Source organism: Fringilla coelebs (genome assembly GCF_963513975.1).
Source record: "Fringilla coelebs genome assembly, chromosome: 6".
Taxonomy (NCBI): Eukaryota; Metazoa; Chordata; class Aves; order Passeriformes; family Fringillidae; genus Fringilla; species Fringilla coelebs.
Window position 1 is genome coordinate 62,140,707 of NC_140034.1, and position 6,483 is coordinate 62,147,189.

The 6,483-nt window shown below is 44.2% G+C and overlaps 1 long non-coding RNA gene across 1 annotated transcript; it reads right to left on the reverse strand.

Moving 5' to 3' along the window:
• Positions 1-600: 600 nt before the first annotated feature.
• On the reverse strand, positions 601-2,293 carry LOC311154897. The gene is made up of 4 exons (XR_014616234.1): positions 2,273-2,293; positions 1,319-1,465; positions 949-1,010; positions 601-723 (listed from the first exon to the last, which is right to left on the reverse strand). It is a non-coding gene; the product is annotated as an uncharacterized lncRNA (long non-coding RNA).
• Positions 2,294-6,483: the final 4,190 nt, after the last annotated feature.

The window sequence follows — 6,483 nt, forward strand, 5'->3', positions numbered from 1 at the left end:
AATTTGATGATGTTTGTGCCCTTTCTGACAATTAAGTGCTTGCCTGTGCGTGCTTTCCCTGACAAGAGTCTGTAATCTTTGCTGTTGCAACATTTCAGGCTGCTGATGAAACAGCCAGAGGGAGACTGGATGTACGTATTTGAAACAGACAGCAGGATTTCTCAAAAATGAACCAACAAAACTTGGAGAGCACCTTCCTACAGAACCAAAACCAAGAGGAAACTCCATGCATTACAAGGGTAAATGTACTTTGACATCTGGGAAATGCTCAGATAGGGTTAAAATGGAGAGCAAAACCAAGGACAGACAAGAGTCCATACACACACACGGTTCCCTCAATTGAAAGTATTTTTCCTTTATTGTTTTATTCCCACTAATGTGTATCAAGCTGATACAATGGCTGGATAACAAACTGTGGTTCTTTGCCATGGTCTACATTAGGAGAAACAGGCATTACGTTATTTATTTGCAGAAAATCATTTGGTGAAAGTCCACATTGAAGTTTTTCTGTCCCAGATGAAAGGCTGAAGGTTGGGGTAACAAATTGATGATGGTTTCAGACCGGTGATTTCATGGCAAGGAGACAAACAAGAAGTTCTCTGCAGCATCAGGTTACCAGAAAATGAAGGAATTCTTTCCCACAAGGTTTTGTTGATATTTTATTATTGATGAGATTTCTGTGCGTACCCTTCATGCAACAGACGGAGCATTGCACTACAAAGCCTGTAATGAAAAGCAATCCCAATGAAAGCTGATTTCATTTAAAGGTAACAGGAAAAAAAGGAGCAGAAACATAAACCTCTTCTTTGCCACATGTGGAACATTCTTGCCGAGGATAGTACTCTAGAATTTTTTTCCCTCTTTCCGCTTTTGCCACACATGTAAAAGAAGGTTTCTGCCAGTATGTAGCAATCACTACAACCTTGGAAAAGAGATGATGAAACAAACCTGCAGTGACAGCAGATAGCTGGAACCAATGATGTAGGCCCGCATTCCTGGCGATAAAGTATCTGAAAAGGAAGCTTTCACATGTTTTACTTATTTTTATGTTTACTTAAACAAAAGAAGCTTGAAGTTTCAAGCCTTGTGACCCTCATCCCAGAGCTGGATGCAGGACTCCAGGTGGGTGTGACAAGAGCTGGGCAGATGAGGGGATTCCCCTCCCTCCCCATGCTGCTTTGGATGCAGCCCAGGACATGGCTGGTTTTGGGGGCTGCCAGGGCAGATGGATGGTCATGTCCAGCCGCTTATGCACTAGCACCCCAAATCCCTCTCAGAAGGGCTGTTTATTAGAACACTGAGCACAGGGCAATCTCACCTCATAGCCAAGGCACTGGCATTCCCTGGTGAACTATAAATAGCCAAGGCTACTGCCAGCACTGCTCACAGCTGTCCTGGAAACGGCACCCGCTCCATAAATGATGGTCAGCGTTCACTCTTCGGGTAGAACCATCTCCCTTCTCATCTGGGAAATGTGACAAGATTAGGGGGTTACTATTACAATTAAAATTATTCACCATCCTGGAGCCCCCTCTAAAATATTTTAAACCAAAAAGGACTGTTTAGTTTTACCCTGCAAATAATTAAGAAAAAAAATTCACAGGAACCATTGTGAAGCACGGGCACAGGCTGCCCAGGGAAGCAGCACAGTCACAGCCCTGCAGGTATATATAGGGCGGCTGGCAGGACTGGATGCTTTCAGAGGACTTCCTAGGCTGCAGTACTCCGTGGCAGCGGCAGCCCGAGCCAGACATGTCCCACGAGAACACCCCTTGCCATGGTGTCCAAGTGACGGTGTCCCAGTGACAATGTCCCACGGGAACAGCCCCTCACGGTAGCACAGTGACAATGTCCCACAGGAACAGCCCCTCACGGTAGCACAGTGACAATGTCCCACAGGAACAGCCCCTCACGGTAGCACAGTGACAATGTCCCACAGGAACAGCCCCTCACCATATCCCAGTGACAATATCCCACAGGAACAGCCCCTCACGGTGTCCCAGTGACAATGTCCCACAGGAACAGCCCCTCACGGTGTCCCACTGACAGTGTCCCACAGGAACAGCCCCTCACCATATCCCAGTGACAATATCCCTCAGGAACAGCCCCTCACGGTGTCCCAGTGACAGTGTCCCACAGGAACAGCCCCTCACCGGTCCCAGTGACAATGTCCCACGGGAACAGCCCCTCACGGTGTCCCACTGACAGTGTCCCACAGGAACAGCCCCTCATGGTAGCACAGTGACAGTGTCCCACAGGAACAGCCCCTCACCGGTCCCAGTGTCCATGTCCCACAGGCACAGCCCCTCCCGGTCCCACCGCGCTCCCGCCTCCGCCCGAGGCCGTTCCGCAGGCCGGAGCGCGGGCTGACAGCGCCCCCTGCCGGCCGCCCTCCCGCACCGTCACCCCGCGCTAAACTCACCGAGCGCCTCTCGGGCCTTTCGCTCCGTACATTGCGCCGGTTTCGGCTGGGAGAGACTAAATCTCCTTCCTAGCAGCTGTAGAGGGCTGTGGTTTGGATTCAGTATGAGGGTAATGCTAATAACACACCGATGCTGTTATTGTTGCTAAGTAGGGCTTAACGTAAGTCACGGATTTCTCAGCTTCTCATCTTGTCGCAAGCAGCCGGCCGGGAGGGAGCATGGCTAGGACAGCTGAGCTGAACGATCCAAGGGGATACTTCACACCATGCCCACTCTATAAATTGGGGACTTACCTGGGATACTTCACACCATGCCCACTCTATAAATTGGGGACTTACCTGGCAGTAGGGCCGGCTGTGGTTTGGGGATGAGTTTGGCATCCATCGATCAGCAGGTAATGAGAATGTGTATCACTTGTCTTTCTTGGGTTTTATCTCTCTCTTCCCCATCCACCTTTAATCACTATTTTTACTATTATTATTACATTATGCATTATATTTTACTTTGTTTCAGTTATTAAAGTCAACCCACCGGTTTCACAGCTTTTTTTCCTAGTGCTGCTCATCCGAACAGGTGTGCAGGGAGAAGCGAGCCAGAGCTCCGCTGTACTTTGTCACCAGCTGGAGTTAAACCGTGACATCTGTGCATGGTCAGCTATGTCTGTGCCCGCTCCGTGTTCCAGCGGCTCCCAGAGCAGCGTGTCCATCCCCACAGGTGTGGGAGAGCTGGCACCACGCTCACACGCTGCCCTGCAAATCCTGTTTCCTTGCCCCAGTGTTCTGCCTGCGAGGAGAGGAGTTTAGCTAACACCTGTTCTGCCTGCAAGGCGCCCGATGGGGATCCCTGGCAGCTGGCCCAGCCCGACCATCCCATCTAGGGACAGCCCCAGCTTTGGGCATCGGGCACCTCCGTGGGGATGGGGACGGGCTGAGGCCAGCCTAGGACACAGAATCATAGAATAGCTTGGGCTGGATAGGGTAAAACTCATCTCATTCCAATGCCCTGCCATGGGCAGGGACATCTTCCACTAGACCAGGTTGCTTCAAGCCTCATTCAACCTTGCCTTGGAGCAGTTCCAAAGATCCACAACTCCTCTAGACAACGTCTGCCAGGGTTTCATCACCCTCATCGTAACAAAAATGCACCAATTCCAGTCTGCTCTGGTGCCCAACCAAACCCTAAAATGAACATCTCATAATTAGCATTCGTTATCTCATCCACAAATTTATATCAAAAACACATTTTAGTAGTCACACATAAAGCTGTCAGTTTGTGTCCACTTTATATAGAAATTTTTTAACAAATTAACAAATAAAAGCATGATTATAGAGTATAACTGTGCAATTTGAACTTCAGAAACAGTCCCTTAATTAGTTTATATAGGATGGTATCAAGCACCTAAGAAATAATACAGTAAAAAAAGTATTTAAGTCACTGGAAGGTTTTAATTTTGGCAGGACTGCTTTCCCTTATTATAAAAAGAGGAGAACAAATTTCTCAACATGTTTAATGTCAGTACTTGCAGTTCTTCTTTCACAACAGCAGGAGAAAAAAATATTTTCTAATGCCCAAAAATGACATCTGTGAAAAAAAAAACCAACTGTATTAACAATAATTAAAAGAACATCTAGTATAATTTATTCACAGAAATGTCCTTAATAGACTAAATTTGCATTGTAAAAATCTTTTTCTACCCAGTTTATGTAATAAAGAAAATTACATTATTGATACTGGTGCTAAACCAGCTTTGCTTAGTAAATCAGGCTCATGCTATGCTCAGCAGATGGAAACATTTCTGCTGCATGTAGGGACTCTATCAGTCAGCCATCTGAGAACATCTTACCAGCACATTCATCCTTGCCATCTGATTTTAATTTAGGAGCACCACTATCAGTAGTTAGATTTAAAAGGTTGAGAAAGCACGCAGGTCACCAGAACAATCTTTTGTTATACAGCCTATCTCAGATAGCCCTTGCCACAGATTTGAAACTGGTGCTGCAGGCAGAGAGCAACAGAGTGAAGTCAAGTAGAAGTCATCTCCCCAGAACAGCATCTGGAATGTGACTTGAGGAGGCACATAGCAGCACCAACCAAATTAACATTTTCAGCATTACTGACACTACAAGATATATTACTCCCTGTTCAATTTAAAAAGATTCCCTGGGGAAATTTTTAAGGGGTGATTACTTTATTGGTTGTTATTGAGAAGAACCATTTGACAGCTTGTAGGGAACGTCTCAATAACAAAAGCCTTGATAGAAAGAGATCAAGAGACCCCTGGTGACTGATCTGGATGGCATTGATTTGATTTTAGCATGATGCATTCAGTTTCCATTGTTAAAAGAATACAGCAGATTCATTTACAGGATGAGTAGCAAGTGTAGTGCTGTGACACAGCCTAGAGCCCTGCACTGCACACAGTCTTGCTCTAGTAATTAATTTAATCAAGATTCCTATGTGCAGCTGGATTACTCTGAGAAGGAAATGCTAGGGCTGAGCCCCACAACTTCTACGCTTGATATTCACAGAATCACTCCACCAATATATCACAGTGGCTGTGAGGTGAGGAGAGAAGGAAAGATGAAAAAGATTTCTATCACCTTTAAGCTCATGAATAACCTTCTTCCAGCTCAAAGAAACCAGGGAACATTCCTGCACAAGCAGGATGTAGAAACATTGGAAGCATTCTGGCAAATATAAAACCAGTGTGAATTGGAGTCAGGTAGTTATGCAATCTAAGTGGTAGTCTCGGTATTAAAATACAAAACACAAGGCTAGCTAACAAGTAACTAAACACAAAGCTAAGCACTGATAAGCCTGAATCTTTTTTTATCCTGAGAAATACAAACAGGCTAGGACAATGGAGATGGGATTAATGAACTGACCCAGACACTAGAGCATTTATAGAGCTATGTATAGATATCAGCTTCCTTTAATATGCTGATAAATAGAAGTTTTAGAAAAGCAAAAGTGCATCAAATTTTACAGGATTAGATCACCAGCAGCATTTGTTAATGGCCATAACCACTGAGTCTCTCATTTAGATGTAGTCAGTATTCAAAAGTTGGATTGCTGCTGACGAAATGGCTTTCCCTTTCCAAAGAAAGTGCTGTTGAACATTCCAAGAAACAAGTAATGGAGGGACATCATACACACAGAGGTGCTTGCAACCAACTTAACTAAAGCTTAAATTAAAACCTGAAGATTTCTTTTTAGAAGGACTTAAATATGTCCTAAATAAAAGCCTCAAAAAGTCAGAGTTATTCTAGACTGAGAACTGCACTAAGATACTTTTCTACTATGGTTCAAGAAATTCCCTCTTCTCATGTGTTTATTTTCCACTCCTGGTCCTCTGACAATCATATAGTCCTGTCAACTTTGTCGATCATCTTTATTATTCTAACCTGCAATCACTGAGAACCTAATATATTGCCATGTGAAGGAAGTTTTTATTCAGTTTGTAAACATTTCAGGGCATATAAAATCTGAATTGTTGAATCCTGGATTTCACCTGTGGCCTAATGGGAATTGATCATAAATCCCACATCTGTGCTACATAGTGGGTTTTGGCAAAAAATTATGCCAGGCAAATATTAAGATGATACAAATCAAAGGAAGACTGAAATCTCTTTCTCTAAGCACACAAAGATTATGCAGCAGGAATAGCATTTATCTCACTATTTTTTGACTCACCCACACTTTGCTGTGTACAGCTATTGCAATTATACTTATCCCTCTCTGTATTACATATGCTAATGTAATTTTTGGTAGTGTGTTGCAGTCATCCATAATTCACTCCTGTCATTCTAACAGAAACCTTTATGCCTGTGGGGCTGAAAAACACAGCTGGTTTTCAAATACACCAGATGAATGCCCAAACCAGTGGATTAGAGTCACTTTCCTTGATCTTGACTCTGTTAACAGGTCTGTAGAACAAAACATGCTTACCAGCAATAGATTCCATGGAGTAGGAGATATTCTCAAGCAAAAGCTCTAACTCATCATTTCTGCTGATCTGGCATTTCTCTGTGCCAAGTTAATCTCTTTGTCATTGCGTTAC